We start from the raw sequence: 6,123 nt of genomic DNA, 5'->3' as shown, positions 1-6,123 counted from the left end.
GGTTAGGTGTGGTGCACACTTGTCAAATCTAGCACTAGGTAGCTCCTAAGTAGCCCTAAGATCAATTGGAGCAATCTTCATTCACATATAATTTTGAGTTGGAAGTGAATGGAGGGTCAAATGTTGATCGGACACTGGTCCTAGTGTGACCAGACGCTGGCAGTAGAGTCAGGTTAGTTCATTTGATCAAGCTGATGTCGTCTGATGCGACCGGACGCTGAGTGAAATGTGACCGGATACTAGGTGCTAGAGTCCGGTCAACTCCAGTAAGGTTCTAGAGGGGGATAATCTTGATCGGACGTGTCCGGTCAGTGCTGACTAGAAGCTGGTTAGGTTTCGGTTACTAACCGGACGCTGAGCAACGAAGTGACTGGACGCTGGGTGCCAGAGTCCGGTCAACATCAGTAAGGTTCCAGAGAGCAGTTTTGTGTCCATACGTGTCCCGTCAATGCTAACCGGACGCTAGTTAGAGTCCTGTCATAACTTAATGGCTCTATGGTGGGAAAACTGACCAGAGCATCCGATCACCTTGACTGGAGCATCCGGTCACCCCACAGAGTAGTGTTTCCACCTCCTAATGGTTCGTTTTGAATGAGGGGGTATAAATACTTCTTCTATTTATCCAAGGGAGGTCTCTTACCTATTTCAACAGCTGAGAAACATCCTTGTGAGTGCTTAGGAGAGCAAGAGCCTAGTGAGGTGATTGAGATTTGAGAATCCAAGATTAAGTCACAACAACTTTTGGAATGCAGTTATGCCACCCGAGCTCACACATTGGAAAGAACATCGGGTATGACTGTGGGTCATAGCATGCATTATATGAGCGGATGCCATGTATAGACTGATCCTTCCCTTGCAGGAGAGCACTATGCTCGAATTGGCCATGACGCTCACTCCCCTCAACCCAGACGGCGGCCACCTCTGATGTCAATGGCACATTATATGTTCTCTGGTCAAGCCGCTGGTCAAGGTTCAACTTGACCCGGTAATCCTCAAGGTTTCCAACATGCCCATACTCCTTAGATGCTAAGAGTAGGGATTCCCATTAAAGATACTAACCAATTGCTCTATAACTTCTTTATCTTTTTGGGCGCATTGCTCATGACACTTGCTCATCTGATGCTTGAGGGATGGATCGTCGTCATAAAAATAAAGCTCGAGGTGTCTCTTTTTGACCCCTCCTCTTTACCAAATGATCGTATGTGATGGTAAATCTAGCCATAGGCATAGAATGTGTAGACATCGTAGATTCGCATGTTAGTGGTCACACGATCTAGGTGGCAGTACAGAGAAGTGAAAGAGAAGTGGCCATTGAAATATCTGATGTTTGCATGAAAGTGCCTAGCATCAGCATCCAAGCTTGACCACAACCTCATGAGCTCTAGTGGTGTCTCAGGAGTTGAAAGATGAATCTTTCCACCCCAACAACAGAATCCAGGCAATTGACCCTCGAATTTCTTTATGTTGCAGTGCTCGCAGTTCAGCACCGATGGTAGCATGTGTGACTCTGATGGGACATTAGCGTAAACCCTATCGTATGGATCTAGGACATCAGGCTCACTGTTCTATTGCTCATCTATGTCGAGATCTAGCTCGACATCAGTTCCCTCCTCGCCATCTTCTGACAAAATGTTGATGTGTTATGCATTGAAATGAAGTTTGTGAAAAAAATTGTTTTGACTATTACATGATGTACCTTGTCTGGCAAAAAAGTACACCTCATCCTCTTCCTCGTCCTCCTCAAATATCACATCCTCATCATAGTCTATGAAACACGGCCACATATATGATGAGAGAAACATAATGGCATACAAAAAGAACAAAAAATGGATAAATTTAATAAAGAAAATACCATCCTCGACCATAGAGTCTGGTGTATCAGCTTGTGCACCGTTTGGAGGCATTGAAGAGGTACCATCAACTATAGATGGTTGTGTCTGTGTACCTGTGCAATTATTAGGTGGTGGAACTGGAATTTCCTAGGTGACACCACCTGTAGTAACAAAAGGTATGAGTTTTTGGAATAGAAGAGCGAAGGTGAAAGTACTGACAATATATACTGATCAAGGCTAATTACCATTGTAAACCACACTTAGTTGAGTCAGGTCGTTCGAATCATTGCACTTTCCATCCGCACACCCTCTAGCCCTTCTTCCAATGTTTGCTTCAAAAGCCCAATTGCGACGGGATAGAAGGGCATTTCTCTCTCCAGTGGTCACTCGATGCCTATGTATGGTCTGTGCCGTAGCCATTTCAGGGGTTTGGACTTCTGGATTTTGAACTACAGACGGCACGATGTCAACAGTTGTGCCCCTTGATTCGGGTATTTTCATATCGTGTGAAAAGTGTCTCAGGATATTGAGGTGAAGAAGGGAAAATAAGCTGAGGATTAAAGTGAGGGCTCTCCATGGCTAATGAGTCCGGATGCAAATTGTTGGCTCGGTGTTCTCTCACCATCCTATTATAGTTTTTCTTCATCCCTTTTTGCTTCTCCTTCTTCCCTTGTGGAGTCATTTGCAGTTTTCTTGCTGCATTTTTTGCCGCAGACAAGTCACGCCGCCTCTTGTTTATTAGTGCCTTTTGTTTAGGAGACAGTGCAGCTCGTCATGCTATATCTAGTTCACGCTTACGCTCTTTTGGACACGTGACAATATTATCAATGGAATTAGATGCATTTGCAGCACCTATATATTGATAAAAAAGTATAGTCTCAAATAAATTATAGAAGGGCATATATTGTATGAACATTAATTCCTTATTACATTGTCATGAATGACATTTGGGTTGCCCACTACATTTTTTCTTCTCAAATAGATAACATTAATGAAAAAACAATGTACCTAGGTTTAGATCAGGTGATGCATCAGTCAAGTCAATTATGCCACTTTGATCTATACATCTATCGGAGTAGTCATCTACATATATATAATAACATGATATTAACATTGGCCTTGGCATCATATAAACACAACAAAAAAATAATTAGTATTAGGAACAAAAGAAACCAAAATGGTACATGTGTTACCTTTATCAATCGGCATGAGTTCGTATGAGTTGTTTCGATGTAGCCAGTCACTATCTTCATAGCCATCAGTGTTTTCGTGGTTGATTCAACTCTAACTGGTACAACATAATTACACAACAAATAAGCGAACCAATGACTGATGCAAGTAGGTGGTATCATTCATACACAGCAAAAAAACTTTTCTTAATTTGCAAAGTTTTAGTCCATCTAATTTTTTCCTAATTTGCACAAAACTTTTAGCTCAATGTATATACATTTACAACATATACATCAATATACATTAAATAAACTAAAAAATGGTAATACTGAATTCAGAAATGGAAAATCAAAATGTGGTGGACCTCTCGACCCAGCAGCTAGTTCAGTTTCTGCCTTTCTCAGAAGATACTTTTCTCTGTATTTTTTATTTTTTTTCATCACTATGTTCTTGAGTCATTGCTGCATGTCGTGCTTTTTCTCTTTCCCTTTTATGCTGCGCACGTTCATCAACTTGCACTTGTGAATTTGATGTTGTCTGACCAGCTGTTTGTAAATAAGTTGGTAGATATTTACTTAATCACCACAAATAATACAAGTGAAAGTGTCTATGGACATGTGTATAAATAATTACCTCCACTGATGGTGTTTGTCAAGTCTGCAAATGGTGTATGACCTTCATTATTTTGCATAGGTTCCATTATGATGAAACTGAACACAAAATTAATCCCTAGTTTCAATTAGAAATTAATCTCTAAAAGTGGTCGCAGGCATAATACATATTCAGGTCAGACCACAAGACTATGTTCTGAAACAAAGCAATTAACAAACTGCACTATTTAAAAATTCAACAGGAAATGCTCTATCTGGTGCAATTATGAACTAAGCAGCTATTGAAGTGCCTAAACCGTGACTTGGGTATCTTGCTGGGTTTCAACTAACTGAGATTAATCAGTTCAGAATAGACCAATTCCCTAGGCTTTCTACTATTGCCAGAATCTTGGAGAATGAAGAGTGAATTAAAAGGCCTTTCAAGATGATAACCATTAGAACATATTGTCAACAAGCATTTTAAAAATACACATGCCTACCATATGTAGTATTTAGTTCTTTAAAAAAATTTCTACAAGACCATTAGAATGGCTTGATTGTTTCTACAGCTTGTGAATCTTTTATACAAAAGAAATGAACAAGAAAACACTAATCCACAATGAGCAAGACTAGCAGAAAACGAGAAAAAATTGAGGATGTAAACAACACCATAGATTTCAAAGCTACTCATCCCCAAGCATAGAAAAGCATGGCTGAATCTTTTGTTTTTTAGAGGTGGTTGCAACAGCCGGGGCAGATGAGGTATATTAACAACTACTAATTTGCTAGTGATCACAACTTTGGATTAAAATCAATTTTAGCGGAGAAGACTTATTGCAGTCAATTTTGCATATTTTTTTTATCTGAAGATATTCGTCTTAGTCATATCGTTACTTGCTCCTAACTGGATTTTGATAGAAAAAATGGAGGCCTCAACGAAAAAATGAAAGCTGGAGAAGCAACCTGAATACTACAGGGAACGAAACAAAAGGTTGAAACAAGGAAGAAGATTCAATTTTAGATTGGCATTCAGATGTTCGGAGAGAACTGCCAACAATGACTAAGTAACTAACAAAGGATGTACCAAAGACTATGAAAACTATTAAAGTCGTTTGCAACAAACAAATTAAATTAATTCATAGCTATACACGTATGGAGTGGATTGTATAAGCAAAAGTTTAGAATAGATATGTTGACTCTGATAGTCTGGATAGCAGATGACACTGTTTTTTTTAGAATCATGTTCGTATGGACAGAGGAGTAGTGCATTCTCGAACATATAAATTGCTCATGAAGCTAAGCAATTACACAAGTACACAGGAAACTTTGCCTTGCATGTGGGCCTTGCGGTGTAGATGACTTTCTAGAGGTGGGCAGCGGTGAACTGGTTACTGGATCTGCAGGTAAAGAAAGCAAATTTGAAACGTTCCCCTTGGTGAAATCTGAAGGCAATGGATACTAATCTAAAGGCAATGGATATTAATCTAAAGGCACATGACAAATAGCCTATAAATTTTCCTTGTTTTTCAAAGCCTTTTGTTGATGATATATATTAATATATGCATTGCACTTTTACTATTTCAGATATAAAAAGGGCAATTGATGATATTGAAACAATCACAGCAAAAACAAGAAATGCACATATCTAAAACATGGTCATGTGCCTCTTTGTTGTAGGATTAAGCATATCAGGTGAGGTTAATCAATAGAGAATGCTTTGCTTTCCTGAGAAGAAATTTACAGGTCCACAATGGATTATTTGCAGCAAAGCAAAGGTAATTTAAACTAACACAAAAAAATTACTAAATCGGATCCAGATGCTAGAAGTCATGCATGCTATGTTTGAGAAGTTAGTCTACATGCTATGTTTCACACCAAAGGTTAAAATGTTACACAAATAACTAAAGGAGAAGATTAGAGAAGTTAGTCTGCTAAAACCATCCCCTTAATTAGATTGATGGGATGCTATTTTATTTGGGGGCAAAATTGATCCTTGGAGAGAAAAAGGACCAACTATTGCTATTTTCCTACCATTGTTCTTATCTTGTGAGGCAGGATAAATGAAATAAACATATTATGTTCTAATCTCCATGACGACGGTTCATACACAAAAGAAATAAATGCAAAGGGAACGGAATATCCAAAGAAGCATGCTTGTGAATGTTTTTTTTACCTACATGCTTGTGAACAGGGCTTTGAGAATAGAGAAGTGACATATATTAGCTTGTCCTAAATGTCATATAATTACAAACAAAGGGTGTACTTGGCTAGAAATATATAGTCAGTTTCTTTCACTAAAGGAGGTACCAAGGAAGAATGACCTAGAAATATGCACCATACTATAACACCCTTTGGTAATACATTATTTTTGGAAAATAATAGATCATTAGAGTACAGTAGTCAATCGAAGACACATCGATCAAACAGACATTTTTAGGTCGACCAAAAATGGAGTTTTGAGCCTCTAGCACATTTCAGTCCTCTTAGCAGCAGGTCGACCAAAAATGGAGTTTTAAGCCTCTAGCACATTT

General features: G+C 38.8%; 1 pseudogene; it reads right to left on the bottom strand.

Annotated features, from left to right (window-relative positions):
* Nucleotides 1-1,214: 1,214 nt before the first annotated feature.
* Nucleotides 1,215-3,702, bottom strand: LOC136526231 (uncharacterized; annotated as a pseudogene).
* Nucleotides 3,703-6,123: the final 2,421 nt, after the last annotated feature.

Source organism: Miscanthus floridulus, chromosome 19, assembly GCF_019320115.1.
Source record: "Miscanthus floridulus cultivar M001 chromosome 19, ASM1932011v1, whole genome shotgun sequence".
NCBI classification, from domain to species: Eukaryota; Viridiplantae; Streptophyta; class Magnoliopsida; order Poales; family Poaceae; genus Miscanthus; species Miscanthus floridulus.
Note: the sequence above shows the minus strand (reverse complement) of the source record. Positions and strands in the feature narration are given on the sequence as shown.